The sequence below is a fragment of the Periplaneta americana genome, chromosome 5 (assembly GCF_040183065.1).
Source record: "Periplaneta americana isolate PAMFEO1 chromosome 5, P.americana_PAMFEO1_priV1, whole genome shotgun sequence".
In the NCBI taxonomy this organism is placed as follows: Eukaryota; Metazoa; Arthropoda; class Insecta; order Blattodea; family Blattidae; genus Periplaneta; species Periplaneta americana.
Window position 1 is genome coordinate 132,479,689 of NC_091121.1, and position 22,658 is coordinate 132,502,346.

Genomic DNA, 22,658 nt, shown 5'->3' on the forward strand with positions numbered 1-22,658 from the left:
TCATTTTATTATGGTTATAAAATGTTATCAGTTTAATGATATATATATGACTCAAAATTATATTGATGTTTTCGTTTGTTCATGAATATATCTTATTTTATTGTGACTGTATTAAATTTGTAAGATGATATTTTTTTAACATTGAATAACTTTTCATATGGTTTTCTTTTTCAATATTGTCGTAATTGGCCTATGTTAATTTCTGATATTTTCTATTTTCATGGAGTATAAAACTCAGTAACAGTGAATAGGTTATAATTTTTTTTACCATGCATTGATTAATTTCATAAAAATGAACATTCTTTCATTTTTCTCTTGTACTACGGACTGGAAGGTCCGGGGTTCGATCCCAGGTGGTGACAGGATTTTTTCTCGTTGCCAAACTTTCAGAACGGCCCCGAGGTTCACTCAGCCTCCTATAAAATTGAGTACCGGGTCCTTCCCGGGGGTAAAAGGCGGTCAGAGCGTGGTGCCGACCACACCACCTCATTCTAGTGCCGAGGTCATGGAAAGCATGGGGCTCTACCTCCATGCCCCCCAAGTGCCTTCATGGCATGTTACGGGGATACCTTTTACCTTTTACTTCATTGGTAGGTCTACACTTCTTATAATCACGGTAACTTATGTGCATATCCAATTTGTTTAACACAAATGTTTATTGCAGTCCATATTGAACTCTTTCCCTGCAAACCTGTTTATCAAACCAATAGCACGTTTGTTTCCTGTTATTTTAATGTAACTTAACTTCAATTTAACATGAGTAACTATTCTGTTAACAATACCCACCGCACATTTCTCAATACGCTTAAGCGATTTCTCGAAATTGATAGTAAATGCTCTAACTTTTATTACAGTTTATTGTATTCTAACATGTCTTATAGCACGAGTAGTAGCTTTTTGCACAAAATGAGTATCATTCGATAAAGTAATTTTCTTTACGATACACAAAAGGTCATTCAAATTCAAGGCAAATTTTAAGATGATATAAATATTATGATATTTAAAGTAAAAAAAAAAACAAATCGTAACAATGTCAGCCAATCAGTGGAATTTGGTCTTAACAAATTGCTGGGAGTATGTCCACTTTATTGTTGTTCAGCAAATAACTTCATTCTGCTATACAATGTACAGAATTTGCGAGATAGTATCTTTCATTTGTTATAGGATTGTTGAGTGTGCCACAAATTCTCCTCCCCCAAAATAATCCCACGACTAAGACTACTTTCACACTAGCTCCCGTGATCCGGATCACCAGAGCTGCAGCTACAAGCGGGAGATTCCCGGATACTTTCCCCAATTCGTTTTGCCCAAAGAAATATTTCCCAAAATAGTTGTTCCCAAAACAATTTTTCTCAATGACATTGCACACAATGGATTTGTTTCCTATTGTAATTTTTGCCGATCCACATCTTCCAATGACAGATTTTTCCTCTTTCACAAATAACAAGTAACAGAAACCAAGAAATAATAATTTCTGATTTTTAATGTACTTAATTACACGGTAAAATTATAGCCCAAAATTCGTAAATAATCTTGAATTCTGCACTCATCTTTATACATTTTGTAGTTTATAGTAATTGATGTAATTCTTTCTTACGTTCTCAACTATTTCCTTTTTGGCTTCGCCTTTACAGCCTGACCGAGTGAGAGCTGGATGTCGCTTTTCGTAAGTTTACAGAAGGAGCGTTTGTTCTCGGTCATACAGACACCAAAGAAATTGCACTAAATTTACTCATACCACGTTATTCAACTCAAGGCTATTAGTACGTTCTTAAATGTAGGAACAGGTATTTATGAATAAGGATGACATTATCACAAAAAATGGTTCTCAACTCTTTTCTGCTTATTTTAATTCTTCTGGTCACTGGCAGTAACGTTCAAAGGATTCATGCTGCACCACACAAGGTAACTGATGGAATGCTAAACATGGGTTGATGTAATTTTTTTTCATTTCATTTATTATATTCCATAGATCTTACATTAGCAATGAAGCTTTAAGATGTGGAACAAGTCAAAATTGTACAAGATTACAATTACAATTTTTACAATATTTTACAATTTTCTACAATTTTTTAAATATTTTGGTGAGATGTAATGAGATGAGATGAGGCCCGAGGATTCGCCAAAATATTATCTGGCTCTTGCCTTATGGTTGGGGAAAACCTCGGAAAAAACTCAACCAGGTAATCATATCAAAAGGGGATGAAATAAAGTGAGGCCAAGGACTCTCCGTAGACTATCCGGCATCAGTCACACGGCTGGGAAAAACCTCGGAAGAAACCAATGGGACCAAACGGGGGACGAAAGTTCGGCAACATACCACGTTCTTCCACTATGTCAGCGCCACAATTATATAGTACCTATTGTCATCTATGACAAATACCACGGAATGTCACAACATATCGGAAGCATCATACCTTCTTGTTTCATGCAAAAAACTTAGTTTTGGGAAAATGTAACATACCACGTTCTTCCAGCTATTCATTCAGTTAAATATTGATTTTTGTATTTTGTTTTATATTATGTGAAATTAATTATTATTTATTCTAATGGTCAATACAAGTCTACTTGTGTTTTGCTTATTTTTACATATTTATAACTCTAAAGAAGCCTATTTCATTTTGCCATTTTATTTTTAAGAATTTCCTTCAAATAGAGGCCAATAAATGACGGAAAATATATTATATTCGAAAATGTCTGAAAATAAAATTAATGTAATTCTTTCCAAAACGGTATATTAACTGTCATTTCTAGACTGTGTGTTACGCATCTTTGCAACAAGCTAAGTGTTCAGTATCTGAGTTTGATTCTTTTTACTGCTCACATAATGCATGGCGTGCGTAAAATGCACTATCTTTCGAAATCCCCTTATTCGTATGTATAGAATAGAGCTTTCGCTAGGCTGACGTGTGCAGAGTAGCTGAAATTATACAACTTTTCGGGTGTCCCATTTTCATCGTGGAGCACTGTACGTTGACAGGTAGAGATAGATAAGTATACAGGGTGCTAAAAAAATTATCTAATATTTTAAGAGATGATAGTATGTATCAAAACAAGAAAAAATGTCTAATAAACATGAGTCCTACAACACATACTTTCTGAGATCTGAACACTTGTTCATAGGAGGTGCTCAATGTGCCGTCCATTTATGGCAATGTATTTTTCTCCCTACAATACAGCAATACAGCAGGCAACCAGACGATCATACCTTAGTTGACACCCCTGGTATGGAATACTGAAAAGAAACGTTTGGTTGCGGATATGAGCAGGGTTCAGCAGAGATGTGAATTTTCGTAATCAGCATGTGTGGACTGACGAAGAAACAAGGCATCAGCACCGATTCTCAATCAACGTATGGGCAGGCGGTTTTGAAGATAGATTAAGAGTCATACGGGCTACCACAGAGATTAACTGGGAATCGTTATCAGGACTTTCGTATTGCTTACCTTGCTAACACTACATGCATGATGACACACCGCACATTTTTCCGCAATGAGCGTGAACACCTGACGTTGATATTTTAGGACCGCTGGATTGATTGAGGAGGCCCCACACCTTGGCCTTGACTTGCTCGTTCTTCAAATCTAATTCCCCTAGACCTTTGGTTATCAAAAACAACCAGGTCAATTTCAAAGAGTGCGTGATTCCTTACGCCGAAGGGCAGAGGAATGCATTGCCATGAATGGACGTCACATTGAGCACCTCCTATGAACAATTGTTCAGAATTCAGAAAGTATGTGTTGTAGGACCCATGTTTATTAGACTTCTTTCTTGTTTTGATGCATACTAGCACCTCCTAAAATATTGGATACTTTTTTTAACACCCTGTATAAGTATGTATGCAGGAGATACGTGCAGATGGATAGATGGATATAGATTTGGGAAATGCGATAAAAGGAGAAAAACAGAAGGAAATGCAGAGAAAATTTATTGATATTAAATAATTTTTTAATGTGCTTTAAACATTTTTTTCTGTGACGATTCTTCTCATAATAATAATAATAATAATAATAATAATAATAATAATAATAATAATAATAATGTGACAGCATAATGCCAGTATGGTCCATTAGTTTAATAGAATACAGGGAAGTGTAATTAGAAAAGCTTGTTTATTTTGATTAATAAACTTTTCTATATGTGAAAACAAAATGTGTATCGCATTAAAGTTTTCTGATAATTAAACTGAAAAGTTGGCAAATTGCAATGGAAATACATTGTTTGCTAAATACACAATGAAAATGTGGAAATATATACGCATGTAACAGCAAAATGGTGAATAATTCAAATGGATATTATATGAAATAATGGAACTATAAAACCCTAATCTGCAACTCATTCCCACTATGTAAATATGTCTCCCAAAATGTTCACAAGCCAGCAAGCCAATACTATTACTAAAACGCAATTTATATCTGCTAATTGCCTTGAGGCTCCATGTTTCTATTTCATTTAAGAGGCTTTGTGGGTATCAAACATACAGATTCTGCATCACAAAGCATAATACAGCAGACAACCGCAAGAGGACAAAAGGGACACAATAGACTTGTGTGGACGAGAATGGCGGGTGTGAGAGGTTGGTTTACGTCATATAGTCGTATATTGAATTTGTTACTGTTAGCAAGTCGTAAAGTATTGTAATTATATAAAGAAATTTTTCCATTCTATTCCAGATTAATTAATACATGTAAGTTCTAACCAGAGCTAGTAAGCTTGTACCAAAACTATTAAGTTGTGTGAGCTTGGACTGTATCTCTAACGAATGAAAAGTCTAGTAGCTCAGCTTTCAATGTCAGTGAACCAGAACGACAAACATATATAACCGAGCCAAACGTCCACGGCCTTAGAACAAGAAAATAATAAACGAATAATATAAAAAAAACAATAATTTGTAATTATAAACTTCGTAACTTCCAATCTAAAATAATTTACCCATACACATAAAAATAACATACAAAGTATACAATTTATTATTCTAGCCTCATTATAACAAATAAAATGAACATTTTCATTTTATCAAAAGAAATACTCCTTTTATGTTAAAAAACTTAAAACAATATTTTTACTCTGAAAATATTCGTTCTACGTCACAAGACGTGACTGGAGGAAATCTGAAATATGATACAATATTTTTTTACTATCATTAGGTGAATAACTACTTTGTGAATCTAATAGTGTACCTCGTATGTGGAACACAATATTAAACCCATGTTTCATTTCTATTGCAATGACAGCTAGGAAGTTCGTATCGTAATTCCGATGTTGAACTTGGACTTTGACGCAACCGAATGCATAACAGCATGAGACGTCAACATTTAACGAAAAATAATACAGGAAAAAATAAACTTGTTACATAATTATTTAATAAGAAATTAGTTTACTTTATTGGAATCATGCACAATATTAATATTACGTAAATAATACAATAATGACAGGATAGTTCACTTTCTTCAGAATCTAAACTATTAATACAAATTAACAATATTCTTAAAACTACTCACGACTGTATACAGCTCCACAGAATGATAGTATGCGTTGTTTTGAACTGCGTATCGTCTGTAGCGAGCACAAACAGGACGAAGCGCGGGTGACATTTATACTCCTCGCTGTACTCAACTGGAATCTATTGTTTTGGTACGAACTTCCTACCTATTAGTTATAACGTCCATGCCGATTGCGATTTGTCGAAGTAACAACTAATTCTCCCATTGTTCACAAGTCCGTCCATTGTCTTGAGTTACTCAATCATGACATAGACCTCCGACCAATTGACCTTCTTCTTCCAGTTTTTCTTTGCACAACAAGTTCTAAATGTCTTCTGTTTACCCATCTAGACCCGGAATTTTAGGTGCTAAAAGTTAAGAATGATAGTGAGTGTAGATGAATAGAAGTGGTGCCCGCGAGAAAAGTTTTAAGCTTAGTTCACAAGAGTCCGATATGTATTAATAGACAACAGAATCAGAAGGACTTAGCAATGGATCTGATACACTGTGCGCTAATTTGTAAGTGGGGTTAAGAGAATTAAAGACCTTTAACGATACCAAAGGGAAAATAATGAATGACAAGAATTGCATTTCAAAGAAGTGGAGTTATGGCAATGATCTTGTAAATCGTACACTAGTTTGTAAGTGATGGTTAAGAGGATTAGAGATCTTTAGCTGTACCGAAGGGAAAATAATGAATGATGACATTTCTAAGAAGTGGAGGCATGGCTTTTAGATTTATAAACTATGGCGAGGAACAATATTAACTTTTAGTACCTAAAATTTCGGGCTCTCAAGTTATCTATCTGGCACAGTATCTTCTTTTGTATAAAGAACTTGATTTCAAAACCAATAAGTTCACTGGGAACCGAAATTCAGATACGAGTATCTACCGGATTCTTTCATTCATTCATAGTTTTCTTCTCAAAAACAGATCTTTCATACAATCCCAGCATTTCATTCATTCATTCATTCATTCATTCATTCATTCATTCATTCATAATTTTCTTCTCAAGAACAGATCTTTCATGCAAACCCAGCATTCTCCAATAATCCTTCCGCTTAGCCTCCTCTACTGAATTATCGTCATGAAAATAACCTCCAAACATCCATAACTTATATCTGTTAAATTCAAAGCTCTTTGTCCCGTTGCTTTTAGGTAAACAATTTCATCTTCCTATTTACACGACTCTGTAACACGAGGTTCCTCAAACGGATGTGCGCTATGCCCATAATAATATATATTTATTTTGTATTGTATGAATATATATTTATTTTGTATTGTATGAATATTTGGCTGTCAGAAAATAATGTGGAATAATATTTCTTATAAGTATTAATGGCTTTAGAGACTTGAATAAAGTAACGAAATAACAAATACAAAGAACTGTTTAACACATAACAATTTAAGTAATTAAAATTGCCCAGGAAATTTGAAGATAGTGGTTTAACCATTTTTCGGAATGTCTAATATAAAACGGATAGTTTGAACAATTAATAAACCAAGAACCAACTGCATGAAGAGTATACTAATTCTCTAATCCATCGTTCATCAACCTGTGGTTCGCGAACCCTCAGGGGGTTTGCAAAATATTTCAAGGTGTTCGCCAAAACTTTTCCGTAATGGTGGGTTTCGAGGTTAGGCCTAATATTGTTTCCTTCATTTCTGCGGCATTGTCATAATAATAATTATTATTATTGTTATTGTTATTATTGTTATTTTAAAATTAAATTAACCTACTAGTGCCCCTTGTTACATATGTTTAACATCGGGAATTTATCACATTATTTCCACAATAAATTAATATTTACCGCGAATGCCTGATTTACAATTGAATTGGTCATTGCTAAAAGGCCCTTTGTCCAAAAATGTTAGTTCTGAATAAATCGAAAAAAACTGTTTTTAAGAAATACTAATCTTCGTAGAGCAATGTGGTCACTGTCCATCATAAAGGTACATTTGTGCTTTCTAGAAGCACAATTTTTATTTCCTTGTCACGTGTAGATTGTATAATAATATTAATTAAAAATTCAAATTTAAGGGCCTTTTAGCAGTGAACTTAAAATAATTTCACATTTGCATTGTACATATATTCATAATAACTCGCAGGGGCGAATGACAACTTCGAACACCGAGGTACCTTTCCACCATAAGATTCTACAGAAAGACCTCCTCTTTCGTAAAACATGGGCCACCAATTAATGAGTGACTTTATTTATGTGCATGCGTAAATATTTTATATAGCCTATAAAGATTTTTGTGGCCCTTAGGAAATAACATTTTTACACAGTATTCATTTACGTCAGTGATTCAGTGTAAATATTTCGAACTTACCTACAATCCTCACCAGTTCGTCTTTCAGCCACCAATTTTTCAGAGTAAGTTACATGTTCAGTGCCTTTAACTTTGGCTTTCTTTAATATATTTCGTTTCCAACTGCAAGTATCACTACGTCTGTTTTTGATTTTCAAACTCTCAGTCTCCATTTCAATTAGCCGAAATTGCGTATAATATAATAATTTGTATTAATACACAAATAAATATCAGAGCAGAATAAACAGACCGCTTCAAACAATAAAGATAGCTGATAATATAGTAAGTATAAAGGTTTGTCATCAGATGGAAGCACCGCTAAATGCCAAGTTCACAGCTAGAAGGCCCTCTATCCTGGAGAAAGGGCATTTTAGCATGACACTAAAAATGAAATGCTCAACTGTGCGTGTGTATGAAGGCTTGAGGAAAGTCCTTTTAGCATAGATTGTGTATTTATATGTAAGGATGTTGAATATGTAGTTAACTCATTTTTGCAAAAATACGGAGAAAGGGCCTTTTAGCAATGACCAATTCAATTGTGTAACAACATTAGGAATGCGTTTGATTTCGCTAAAATGGAAATTTAGTCTGCCAGCTTCTTTGTGTTCTATCAGTACTAACAATAGTACCGCGACCCGACTAAGTAACGTTTACATGGCGATCAGGGCTTTGATTTTATATGTTAATGTGGAATTTCAACAAACATATTTAATTTTGTATTTTCAACAATAGCCTACTTCCTTCCTTGCGGCAAATGCAGTATGTTGTCAGTTGTGTATCAGAATCGTTTCCGTTCACAATAAAATGGATGACTGGTTGAAAAGTGGAAGTTTGAAAGGGAAACAGGGTTTAACAAAATCGCAAGTTAGTGTTGTGTTAACAGGTGATTAAGCTTCTAGTGATGTCTGTCAATCCGACAACAGTGAACCGTGTGTAAAGAAAAGAAAGTACCATGATAATTACATTCGGTTTGGATTTTCATATATAGGTGACAAGGACTGTCCAATACCACAGTGTGTTGTTTGTGGCGACATTCTTGCTAACAGTAATCTGAAACCTTCTCTACTTAAACACCATTTATAAACTAAACACCCCACCCAAGTAAATAAATCTGCTGATCTTTTCTACACGAAAAGCTAACGAGTGGAAAAATGGGTTAACTACTTTTGTATCCGCTGCAAACAGTGACAATGAGAATGCTCTTGAAGCGTCTTATCGCGTTAGCTACAGAATTGCTAAAACTGTAAAACGTCATTCAGTTGCTGAAGATTTAGTGCGGCCATGTATAAATTATGTAGTACAGTGCATTCTTGGAGAATCTCTCACAAAAAAGAAGTCAATATGGTATCATTGTCCGACAATACGATCAACCGCCGGATTAAAGGCATGGCAAATTATGTCGAAAATGAAATTTTGGAAAGAGTTCCTGCCATCCTTCTTTTTCGATTCAACTTGAAGAATCGACTGATGTTGCCGATTTAGCCATTTTGTTACTTTTCGTCCGTTATAGTAATGGGGAGTCTGTAGAAGAGGAGCTACTCTTCTGCAAGAGAGAACTACGGGAGGAGATATATTTAAGTTAACCGACGAATACTTTCGCGAAAATTCAATAGACTGGACTCGCTGTGTAGGCATTTGTTCAGATGCTGCGAAATGTATGACAGGGTGTTATGCTGGATTTGTTGCCAAAGTGAAATAGTAGCGCCGAACGCTTCTTGGACACATTGTTGCATTCATAGACAGACTCTTGTTTCTAAACGCATTCTCGATGGATTGAAATGTGTGCTGGGCGATGCATGAAAATAATTGATTTTATTAATGCTCACCCTACAAATTCCTCATCTTTGCAGTGCTTTGTGAGTAAATGGGAAGCATTTATAAATGTTTATTGTCTCACACTGAAGTTAGGGGGCTATCTCGAGGTAGAACTATTTCCAGACTGTATGAGCTTAAAGACGAAGTTTACGTTTTTCTCACCATCCATGCCTTTCATCAAGCAAAGTGCATCGAAGATGAAATCTGGCATCAGACTTTAGCTTATTTTGGCAGACATTTTCTAAAAAATTAACAGTTTAAACTTATCTCTCCAGGGGTCAAATATAAACGTATATATTGGGCAAGACCGTATCGAATGATTTATTTAAAAACTTAATATTGGAAAATGTGTTTCAGTAGCAATCAAACCGAGTGCTTTGATACCCTTCACGACTTCCTGGTGGAAAATCATCTTTCTTTGGACGAACATGTCAAGAATATGGTTAAAGAAAAAGAACATTTGAAGGGACTTGGAAAAACCTTCTGAGAATATTTCCCTGCTATGTCCAATAATAACAATTGGATTCGCAATCCCTTCGAAGAGTCAACAATTTTAGAATCCAAATTAAGAGTAAATGAAAAAGAGCAGCGTGTTGAAATGTCCACTGATTTTCAGTTACAGAAAAGTTATAAATCTTTGTCATTAATTGGTTTTTGGTTGAGTTTAGAGGAGTTCCCAGTGTTAGTGAATAAAGCCATAACAGCTTTATTACCCTTTTCATCCACATATTTGTGCGAAAAGTCGTTTTCTTCATATGCCTATTTAAAAAATAAATACAGAAACAGACTTTGTGCTGAAAGTGATTTGAGACTTTATTTAACTTCTATGGTTCCTGACTTCAAAGCTCTGTGCAATGGAAAGCAGGCGCAGCCTTCTCAATGAATTCCAAGGAAGAGGTGAGTAATTACAATGAAAACTTGTATTTATTATAGCAACTAGGCCTACACGTTGTGTAATTTTTAAGCCGTAACTAGAATAACTAAAGGTTTTAAACGTTAAGTGTTAAGTTAATTTAAGGTTATTAAACCTTTTGCTTGGAATTAAATTTTATGCATGTCTACTGTAGGTATATTTAAAAGTCAGTGGTTCACCCAACTCAGAGGAAGGGGTTCGCGAGTCGAAAAAGGTTGGAACCGCTGCTCTAATCTAAAATGGATTCGACAAAACGTAATTTAACAGCAATCTTTCATTCGTTTAAGGAGTATAATTTTATGAGTCCACCGCTGTGGAGCAACGGTTAAATTATCTGCCAGTGAAACGAGAGGGCACGGGTTAAAATCCCGGTTAAGACAAGTTACTTGGTTGGGTTTTCTTCCGAGGTTTTCCTTCAATAACTTTAAGCAGAATTGCTAGGTAAGTTTCGGCGTTGGAACTCGAACTCATTTTGCCTACATTAGCTTCAATTCACGTATCATCTTAATAGTTTCAAGTGGACCAGGAGATCGTGACAGACATGGTTCCGGAAATCACCTACAGATGGCATCTGTCTGGGAGATGCACAAATCCCAGGGAGCCGTTGGGACTTTTAGAGTGGACTATGGCAGATCGGGGAGTGTAGCTCCCTCGGGTAGATGACGCCTTGGTGAGTCACAGAGTGTGCGGTGCCGCAAACTTCGGGTCAAAGGATGCAGTAGATCGTAAGCACATGGATTTCGATCAGATGCTGTCCATTTGAGAAGTCATAAAAACAGAGAGACTGAAAGGGCTTCAAGCTACGACCCTGATTTTTGCACACATAATCACGATGTGGTAGATGATGTAGTGGTGTTTCATTTCTGTGATTGGATTAGTTTCTGAGTTATTAATAAAATTATTTTGAAAAAAAAAATCGAGCATTTCAAAATGAAATGTGTCGCTCAATTTTTCAGTGAAATATTTTGAAAGTTTTTTGCAAGACCAATGACATAATTTAGAAAAAAATATTACTTCTTAGTGTTCTTATACCTTTACTACAAAAGGAGGAAGAAATTTTTATAACCAATGCTTATCTAAAAATATAAATTTTCCATTGCCACCACAAATATTTCATTTTTTATTTTAAAAATTATTCATTTAATCATAAAACCATGCGCTATTTCGTTCACCATAGTACATAGAACACGCAGTAAAAATTTAATGCTCCTAGCATCGAAATTATAAGTGCCTTTACACTTCGAACCTGAAGAAATGTGCTGAAAAAAATAGTGTGAGAAAACAGTCTGAAAAATTTGCATGGAATTAAAATTCGAGTGAGTAATATTTATGCTTTCGAGCGCCGCAAAGCATCGAAACTTACTCCAGCATATAAATAAAAAAATTGCTTATCCATTTTCCCTATAAGACGAAAATGCGAATTTTGACTGAAAATGACCAAAATTTGACGCAATTCAAAATTTCCAAGCGAACGTATTGTCGGATCCTAGCAATAAAAATAAAAAAATACTTAAAACTAACTTTTTTACACTGTAAAATGAAGCTTTTAACCTTTAAGCAGTCGCGCGGGGTGTTGTAAACACCCCAATCACATATACGGACCTGTTAACTACATATTGAGTACGCCACTACTTCTGAAACTTTCAGTACCTTTCTTAGAATTGGTAAGACAATAACTGTAAACAAGTTTGAAATCGGATTTCACATACTTTACACATTAACGGTTTAAGTGGTGTGGGTTGGCGCCAACATCCCGCGCTCCTATTGTAAATAGTGACAGTGATTAAACTGACCATACTTTTGTAAATAATATCAGTGGATGTTATGTAGTGACTATGCGCACAGAAAAATCAAGAAAGTGGTTGAAAAGGAAGAAAGAAAGTAAATTATGATTAGGAATGAATATACGTTCGAATGTTACATGTGAACCAATATTCAAATATTACCATTACTGTACATTGGTTATAACATTGTAATATCTATCAAAGTACTTCATGTAGTTGTATAAATAAAAAATAACGATATTTTAATTATTAAAAAAAATAGTCCATAAGAAGCCATTCTATTTCGGGGTCAGCAACACCCCGCGCCGCTCTTATTTTTTTATTGGGTTATTTTACGACGCTGTATCAACATCTAGGTTATTTAGCGTCTGAATGATATGAAGGTGATAATGCCGGTGAAATGAGTCCGGGGTCCAGCACCGAAAGTTATCCAGCATTTGCTCGTATTGGGTTGAGGGAAAACCCCGGAAAAAACCTCAACCATGTAACTTGCCCCGACCGGGATTCGAACCCGGGCCAGCTGGCTTCGCAGTCAGACGCGCTAACCGTTACTCCACAGGTGTGGACGCGACTCTTAATGTTACAAAGTTAGGCGCTACTGCTTAAGGATTAAACTACTGTTTCTCAAGACTGGTTGAGAGCACCGAAAGGAAAAATGGATGTATTGGAGAGATTTATTTATTTATTTATTTATTCATCTATTTATCTAACTATTTATGTATACATGTATGCATTTATTTGTTATTTATTTAATTTTATGTTCAATATTATTTCCATAAAGAAAATAACATCTTCAAAGTATACATTTGTGCTCCATGCGATTTCTCTTGCGGCTATAACCGAACAATTTTTTGACAACTCAAGGCATAATTTCTAACAACTTAATTCTTTGGCGTTGATAACTCATTTCTCATTAAATGAAATTAGTGAAGATTAATTGAGGCGGTAGCCGGAAAATGGTCCCATAGGTCTACTGGCCCTTTTTCGGGAAAATGTTTAATTCGATTCTCCGTTTTAAAATCTATTTGCTTACGTAGTTTCGTTTCAATATCTTGTAAACAGAGGGAAGGTAGCTAATTGAATGAATACATGCTCCCTTGCGTAGTTGTGGAACTCAGCAAACCTCAGTGAAGATGAATCTCAAAGTGAGTGAGTGTCCATCCAAGATAAACTGCACTCTAAAAATGAACTTTGAAGTGAGTCTAGATTAATACTAAGTAACCTGTAATCTGTACCCAACAGACAGTCTTTGTTTTCACGTATTCGGTACAATTTATGACGTTACTATGAGTTGTATCTAATAAATATAATTTTACTAAAATGTTATGAACTTGTTAACTACTGTAATGTGCGCTGTTCAATGCTGATGTTCAATTTCTGCTAAAATATAATTTTATTGGAAGTATTTTGATAAAATAGACTTGTTCACTAGAAAAGGGGCTATAAAATGTTCCAATACCATACAGCCTATATTTATAACACTGTTAAAATTACGGCATGACGCGTCCTCAGGTTGCGGTTCGAGGAGACGGCCTCCGGATATGGAGGGTAGCTGCGAATATATTGAATAAGCAGTCGCGAACAGCAGATGAGGGGTGGTCCTCCAGCTTGGGGGTTGGGCGAAGGGCTAACAACCCATCACCGTAAAAAAACAGCTTGTTGCGAAACCTTCAAGGTTAAGGGTGTTTAAGAATAAGAAGCTTAGGAAAATATTTAGGGCTAAGAGGGACGAAGTTACAGGAGAATGGAGAAAGTTACACAACACAGAACTGGACGCATTGTATTCTTCACCTGACATAATTAGGAACATTAAATCCAGAGTTTGAGATGGGCAGGGCATGTAGCACGTATGGGCGAATCCAGAAATGCATATAGAGTGTTAGTTGGGAGGCTGGTGGGAAAAAGACCTTTGAGGATGCCAAGACGTAGATGGGAGGATAATATTAAAATGGATTTGAGGGAGGTAGGATACGATGATAGAGACTGAATTAATCTTGCTCAGAGGGACCAATGGCGGGCTTATGTGAGGGCGGCAATGAACCTCCGGGTTCCTTAAAAGCCAGTAGTCCACACCTGTGGAGTAACGGTCAGCGCGTTTGGCTGCGAAACCAGGTGGCCCGGGTTCGATTACCGGTCGGGGCAAGTTACCTGGTTGAGGTTTTTTCCGAGGTTTTTCCTCAACCGAATATGAGCAAATGCTGGATAACTTTCGGTGCTGGCCCCTGGATGCATTTCATCGGCATTATCACCTTCATCTCATTCAGACGCTAAATAACCGAAGATGTTGATAAAGCGTCGTAAAATAACCTACTAAATAAAAAGCCAGTAAGTAAGTAAGTTAAAATCGGAATGCTTTATTTAACAAAAACTTGTAGACAAATAATTTTGTAACAGTGCGCAAATTTTTATTTTGACTATTACACTCTTACTACGTCATACTACTTTTGACCAATAAAACGGTACGAAAGGACGTATTTCAACCAATCATGGCTGCTTATCGCACAATTTTATCGCGTCCCTAGCATTTGTTTAATTTTAACGCGTCCCTAGCATTTGTTTAATTTTATCGCGTCCCTAGCATTTGTTTAATTTTATTGCGTCCCTAGCATTTGTTTAATTTTGTCGCGTCCCTAGCATTTGTTTCTTTGTTTGCCAACATTTGAAACTGCGCTGGTCTGGACGTCAAAAAAAAATAATATATATATATATATATATATAAAATTACAAGCCACTCCAGTCGATGCACAGCAGTTTCAAATATGACTCGCATTGGCATTCAAGAACAAGAATTAATAAAAATCACTGATCATACCTATGCATCTTCTGAAATCCGATTTACAAATAAATGAAGAGCACCATTCGGAAATCCTGAATAAGTTGAATACACCATGTAGGCCTATATCAACGAGTTCCGCTTCTATTACGCACACGTCCAATATAACATCAATTGAACCACCAACCACATTCAAATTTGAAAATTGTACATTCAATAATTATTCCTTTTAAAATTATTCATTCGGAAATCCTGAATAAGTTGAATACACCATGTAAGCCTAAATCAACGAGTTCCACTTCTATTACGCACACGTCCAATATAACATCAATTGAACCACCAACCACATTCAAATTTGAAAATTGTACATTCAATAATTATTCCTTTTAAAATTATTCATGTTTATTTTTTATGTCATCGTCGTTAATTAAAACTTTCCTAACACTTGTGTACAGTATATTAGTTAGGTTATGTTATAGCTTCTGCTATATGATTTTATGGATAGTCACGTATCAGAGATTGTTTAATATTAAGATTGATTGAAAATCATCTGTCAAGTGACGTTGATTACTGGGATTCGGATAATTGAAGTGGAATGTTGCATTTTAATAAAAATGAAACTGAATCAACAAAGCCTTCTTGACTAGTAACATTGCCATCGTGTATAATAGATCGAGAACTTCTCGACTCACTACTGCCATCTAGCATGCATCTAGCGTAATATTTGTAATATTGAGATGGTACAATAATAGATTTGAAGACAGTTGTATTTTCGTAAGTCGATTAATATTTTATTGTATTGGAGTACTTCGTTACTTCTAATCTTTATGTACTTTCCTCTAATCGTGTAATACTCAATTAAATCCCACTCGAGTTTTGATTTTCTCTAGATAAATCAAAACGTCTAGTGAGATTACTGTTGATAAAAGTTTATTTAAATCGCAATTTACATAAAAATAAATTTTTCAGTCATTTTTTTTCTCGAAACATGTCTTCTGATTATGGGCTCTTTCTCCGGCTCCGCCTCAATTTGTATAATTTAAGCTTTTTCCTATGGAAACTGTTATTAGTATGGGATCAGTTAAATTCTGGATCTGTACGAGTATCAGAAACAACACATTATTGAATAATATATTTCTAATAAGGAAACACTAATTTATCGAAAGAAAAATTTGAGTGATTGTTTAATAGAAGTAATTCTAGCTAAATATCTATTTGATATTTGGCACATACGTCCAAACTGCCATTCATACCAATTATAACACTCATAACCAGCTTACAGCCTTATTTGAGTATCCTATAAAGACATTTCGTTCTTTGTTATGTAATTTTATAATCCTTAACTAAAATAAAAAATACTTTGATTTCTACACAAATTCAAGTTTTTTTTCTGACTAATAAATACTACGAATCCTACAACCATTTCTACTGTAGAATACCTGAATTTCGTATTCTACCAAAATTAACAGACCAGTATTCAGCAAGGCCAGAACTCTAGGAGTAAGACATCCTGCCTAGGAGTCACGTTACGGAATGCGCGCTGGTTCAAGACCTCATGGAGAAATAAATTTTATCATGGAATTTCGGCCAGGGCATGGGGCCAGTTCCCACCCTGCATGGTAATGCATTTGGGGAGCTACCATATGTAGTGAAATACGGTTACAAAAGCTAGCTATAACGACTGTGGGAATCATCGTGCTAATCACACAATATCTCCATTCGTTCACCTCTGCTTCGGCATGTGGACATGAGACCAGCAGATGGCTGGTAGATCTAAGCCCTTAAAGGGTTGTAGCGAAAAGAATTATTATTATTATTATTATTATTATTATTATTACTACTACTACTACTACTACTACTACTACTACTACTACTACTACTACTGCTACGAGTGACATTTCTTTGTAAAACTATTTCACTAAATATTTTAAAAGGTACGAAATATTTGTTCTAAGAACTTCTCCATTAGTGGTACAAATTATTTTAAAAGAATAGGGTTGGTGCACCAGTAGCGCACCAGTCACCACCAGTAGCTGACGAATATTATATATATTCCATTTTAACTAAGTATCCAGATGTCCTAGGTACCTGTTCCTTCAGAAATCATTTTCTGAACATAGCTTTTGAGTGTATTGAATATAACCAATAACAGGAAGTGACATCTCCATTCTTCCAGGAAGTTTAAATGTAGAGTGTACTGTACTGAGAGCTGCTGTAGTTAGCACACGGTCGAGCACAAGGTTGTAATATCAAGCTTCATCCGCAGAAGAAAATGTGATTATTGTTTTGCTTGTTGTGCTAAATATAAGTTAATAGTTTCCAGAAGTGAATAAATTTTCAAGAATATCAATTTTATTTATTTTATGTGTTATAGGCTATGTGTACAAGTACTGGTACAGGATTTATTAGCATGTTACCATAAGCTGACCAGCAGTGGTCAAGCACTGGGACTACTTGAAGTACGAGTAGTTGTCCATATTGGTAATTGTTTAGATCAGTTTATTCTATCCTTACAGACAAACCATGGCACCATAGAAAATTTTAAAGTATCCAGAAGAGGCCATGGTGAAAGCCATAATGGCTGTGCGAGAGGGGGAGGGTATAAGGATGGCATCAAGATTGTATGGTGTGCCACATTCCACTCTAATTAATAAAATAAAATGAAAAGTTCCCGAAGAGAGGAAGATGGGCCCTTCCTCCATTTTGACTGAAGCAGAGGAGAACCTGCTCTCTTCGTGGATAATTGCAAACGCAAAGAATGGTTTCCCGTTAAAAAGATCAGCTCTTCTTGAAACAGTTGCAGACCTTGTGGCAAAAGATAAGAGACCCAATCCGTTTACTAAGGGAAAACCAGGTAGGAAATGGTTTTCACTGTTCATGAATAGGCATGAGGAACTTACAGAGAGACATGCGGAACCTATTAATAAAGCTCGAGCTTGTGTGTCAGAGATCGGGATTAGAGCATGGTTTGCAGAATTGAAGCAATTTGTAGAAACACAAAAGCATGTTGACATTCTGTATGATCCAACTCGTATTTTCAATGCCAACGAGTCTGGAGTTTTTACTTCTCCAGATACAGGTCTTGTTTTGGGACCAAAGGGATATAATAATTTTTATGAAGTAAAATCTGGAAATGCTAAGGAGCAAATTACAGTGCTAGCTGTTTTCCAGGCAAGTGGTGTCACAGTACCTCGAATGGTAATCTATCCATATGAACGTATTCCTGGCTATATTGTGAAAAACTTGAATCCAGAGTGGTCTGTTGGAAGATCAGATAGTGGATGGATGACAGGACTGGCATTTTATGGTTACATGGCCAACGTCTTTATTCCATGGCTGAAGAACAACAACATAAAGCTTCCCATTTTGTTTTTAATAGATGGCCATCGATCCCACCTGACATACAAAGTTAGCCAATTATGTGCTGATGATGGTGTTCTACTGTATGCACTCCTGCCTAACACAACTCATCTACTACAGCCTGCAGACGTGTCTGTCTTTCGAAGTCTAAAAGCAGGTTGGGCAAACATAGTAGCGGAATGGAAGCGGAAAACAAATAATAAGTGTATCACCGAGCACTGTTCGGACCTCTACTGGAGAAGGCATTAGAAGAGAGAGCTACTGCAGATACCATAAGAAATGGTTTCCAAAAATGTGGTCTATACCCTTTCTCTTCAGATGCTGTGGATTATGAAAGATGTATGACTCATGAATCTCGGCATTCAGATGGTTCAACAGGAAGTATTGCCTGCAAACCTACCATATTTTCTGTTGAGCACCTTCTATATATCGAACCAGCAATGAAGTCAGGAAGGGCAGAAGAGTTCAGAGAAGCTGAAGGAGGAGGAAACTGAAATGGTGAAGAATCCGCACGGGAACTGTTCAACCTATGGCTTAAACTTCGGAAGAGAGTTATTCAGCAGGCAAACCACTCTGATATGAACAACTCCGATGTAAATCAAATTCAAAAGGGAAAAAATGGAAATGGGATATCTGACAGGTGTGACTTAAATGATATTTCAGCACCATCCACTTCAAAAATGCCTCCTTCAACGCCATCTACTTCAAAAACTCCTCCTTCAACACCTTCTAGGCCTACTACAACACCAATTTCAACAGCACCCAAAACAAAAGAAGGTATTAGTCCTGCATTTGCGAACACCATTATTTGGCCAACAGAATCACCACAAAAATCCAAAACCGCACGAAACAAAACTACGACTACCTCATGCAGCTACCTCTTAAGAATGGTTGAAATACTGGAAGGACAAGGAAGATGAGAAACAACAAAAGGAAAAGGAAAAGAAAGCATGAACACAGAAGACGAAATTGAACCAAGATAAGCTTACACCATTAACAAATTTGTCTAAGAGGAAAAAATGTGACGAGAATGAAACTTCCGATGAAGATGGTATTATGGAACTGCAAGATACCTCAGATGACAGTGTATTTACAACTAGTGATGATGAGGCAAGCAATGTGTGTATCGGTAATCCACCTACAAAGGAAAATGTAATTCCAGGAGCTTTTGTATTTGTCAGTCATGTCTGGAAAAAGAAATACCATCCCTTACAGATACGTCTGCATTGTTCAAGAAATGAAAAGTAAATCTGAGATGAGTGTTACGGGTTGTAAATCTGTAAATTCTGAACATGTTGTTTTCAAATTACAGTTAGATGATATTTTTGTAGCAGGTTATGATGATGTTATAACTGTTCTAACACAACCTATTATTGAAAATACACAGGACAGAATTCGTTACCGTTTCCCAAGTAAAATAGACGTGAAAGAAAAATAGGCCGTTTATGCCTAAGCAAATTTTTGTATTATATTATGTACTGTTGTTTTGTGTGACTGAAAGGTTTTGTAGCCTAGTGATAGTGACTGAATTAATTAGCTGCTTTATAATGTCTTAAATTGTTATGTAATCTTCAAATATGTACTCTGGTCAAGTACTGGAACATTACTGTTCAACAACTGGGATGCAGTGGTCAGCTACTAGTGAGTTAACGCATTGCTTCACGAATGATTTTTTTCTCAAACCATTTAATAAGTATCCTACATTTTCCTGTACCATTCATTTGTGTAATCTTAAGGGCATCATTACTGATAATTTCAATTCTTGTTTGTAAATATTCTTTAATTAAAATTATATTGTAGTATATACTTTCACTAAATGGTCAACTATTGGTGCATCAAATGATAAATTCCTCAGATAGAAAAATAATAAGAACATATGATCCATAATACTTCAATTGTCAATATAAAATGTAGACTACAAGCGGAAAATAGTGTAAAAAGTAAGTTTTAGCTGTTTGCGAATATACTGACTTTTTATTACTTCTTTAAAATAAATACCACTGAATCACAGTCATGCAAATACTAATTTCCTAAATTCAATGCTTTTAAATATGGCCAATTAACTCCTATTCAAGTGAAACAGCGCGGATAATTCTGTGCAATAATGTGAATTATGTAAGCATCTCTTCTGCAATCTCACTGTGAGTTATATTGACGGACTCAAAATCCCATGTATTCATACCGTAAACTATTTTGATTCCAATTTGGCGTTATACAATTTCCCTCGCTAGGTCCTGGATTGCAGATAATTTCGTTTAAGATGGAATGCCAATCTCCAGGTTTGAACCCCCAGACTATGAGATAACAAGAAGTAATATCCTCCGACCGTCCATGAAATAAATGGAATTTCCTGGAAGATCTCGGACCGCGTTATCTGTAGCCGCTCATTGGTATTCAGCACGGCATTATTAAATATCATTTAGAGGAGCATGGCTTTGATGGATGACGCTTCAAAACCTGGATTTATAATATCCTAGCCTCGTACGTATCTACAGTTGGTCTGCCGTGGGGATGATGCTGGTGGCGGTAGCTGCGGTGGTCGATATTGTGAAATCCCTGAGCGGAACCACCCCTCCGCCCTCTGCCAACCCACAACCAACCTTTCTATTCCGTCCAGTTCCGTATTCTCTGTCAGTGGCGTAATGTCACATAAAATTATAATCATTAACGTCATTTATTCATACAGTTCAAAGAATGCAGATTTGTGGAGAACGAGAAGCATAAGAGACGGTTTACTCTCACTATTCAGAGGATTCTGAAGCAATAATTTCTTCATAATCCACAGTAACCATGTCACAAATCTCCGAATAAAACCTATCTAAATATTTATGTATGTCCTCCTGAGTCATGAAACTATTTTATTGTTAAAATTCAATATAATTCTATATTTAAAAAAACACTGAAATGAGGGAAAATGCTGGAAAAATTCTGCAGATTACAGTTAGGGTCTACGGCACAAATGTAGGTATATAATACTATACTTGGGGTCTCTGCACATACATCTTTTATCTTATGTTTTTACAATTAAAATGTAACGCTTACTGTGTACTTCGAAAGCATGTCATACGATGCCTTAGCGTTGAGTTGCTGGTCATCATTTTCACTTATAAATAGTTCAAACCCGCATTACAATAATTGAACCGATCTTCTTGTGCTACCTATAAGTCCCAAGAAATGTCAGGGGCTTGACAAGACATAGTTCTACAGCAAAACAACTTGGCACATTTAGAATACCCAGAGTTAAATGTAAAATTCACACAAAAGATTTTCGATAATTCTAGACACATAGTCATTCAAGTCAGTCCTATCCTACGGAGGGAAATGCTAGCTCTGCAAAGAGTTAAAATTCATTGGAGTATGTGTAGAGTAGAAGATTTTTGTCATCGTCACCAGATGCTACAATTGCCTAGGATTCGGACACACAAAAAGATTCTGCAGAAACAAACAAGCGTGCTCAAAACGCGCCGAGGAACACAACTGTGCGGAATTGCACAACACAAATGCTGCGTAAACTGCGCTAAAGCAAATACCTTCATTACTAACAACAGAAAACTAGACACAGTGCACTCCGGCATAAGCAAAGAATGTCCCAGACTGAAAAGAATGGAGTCGATATTAATAAGCAACACCGAATATTAGACATGGACAAGCTTTCGTGTGCACAACTAAATATCACTGCAGAGCAGCCATGGCATAAATCGCACTAAGTCTAACAATGCAGTAGATATCCTGTTTAATGAAGAACCATACTGCATCAACCGGACACCTAGCATAATCCCACCCAATTATACACTCTTCTACGTCAAGGCGGAAGATCAGGACCCAAGAGCCTGTTTACTCATAAGGAGAGAGATAGCAAATAATTTTATCCTTTTACAAAATCACTCCACCCCAGATAATATAATTGAGTAGGTGAGTTTCAAAACTCTCTTTATCCACTTTATGTCATTTTTGGGAAAATGCAAAAAACTCCTAGCATCCATATTAGTTAATATTTTTCAATGAAACTTTTCTCCGGTGTTGATTTCTGTTTCGTATTATTAAAAAACCTCATTTCGCAAATATCTGACACATACTTTTCTTTGGAATTTAATAAAATATTTTGGAGAAGGAGAGTTTTGAAACAAAATAATGACTCGAGATAGGTCAGATTGAATTTTGGCTTTATTGTGTCTATTATTGGACAAAATATTGTTATTACAAAATGTGATAAAGA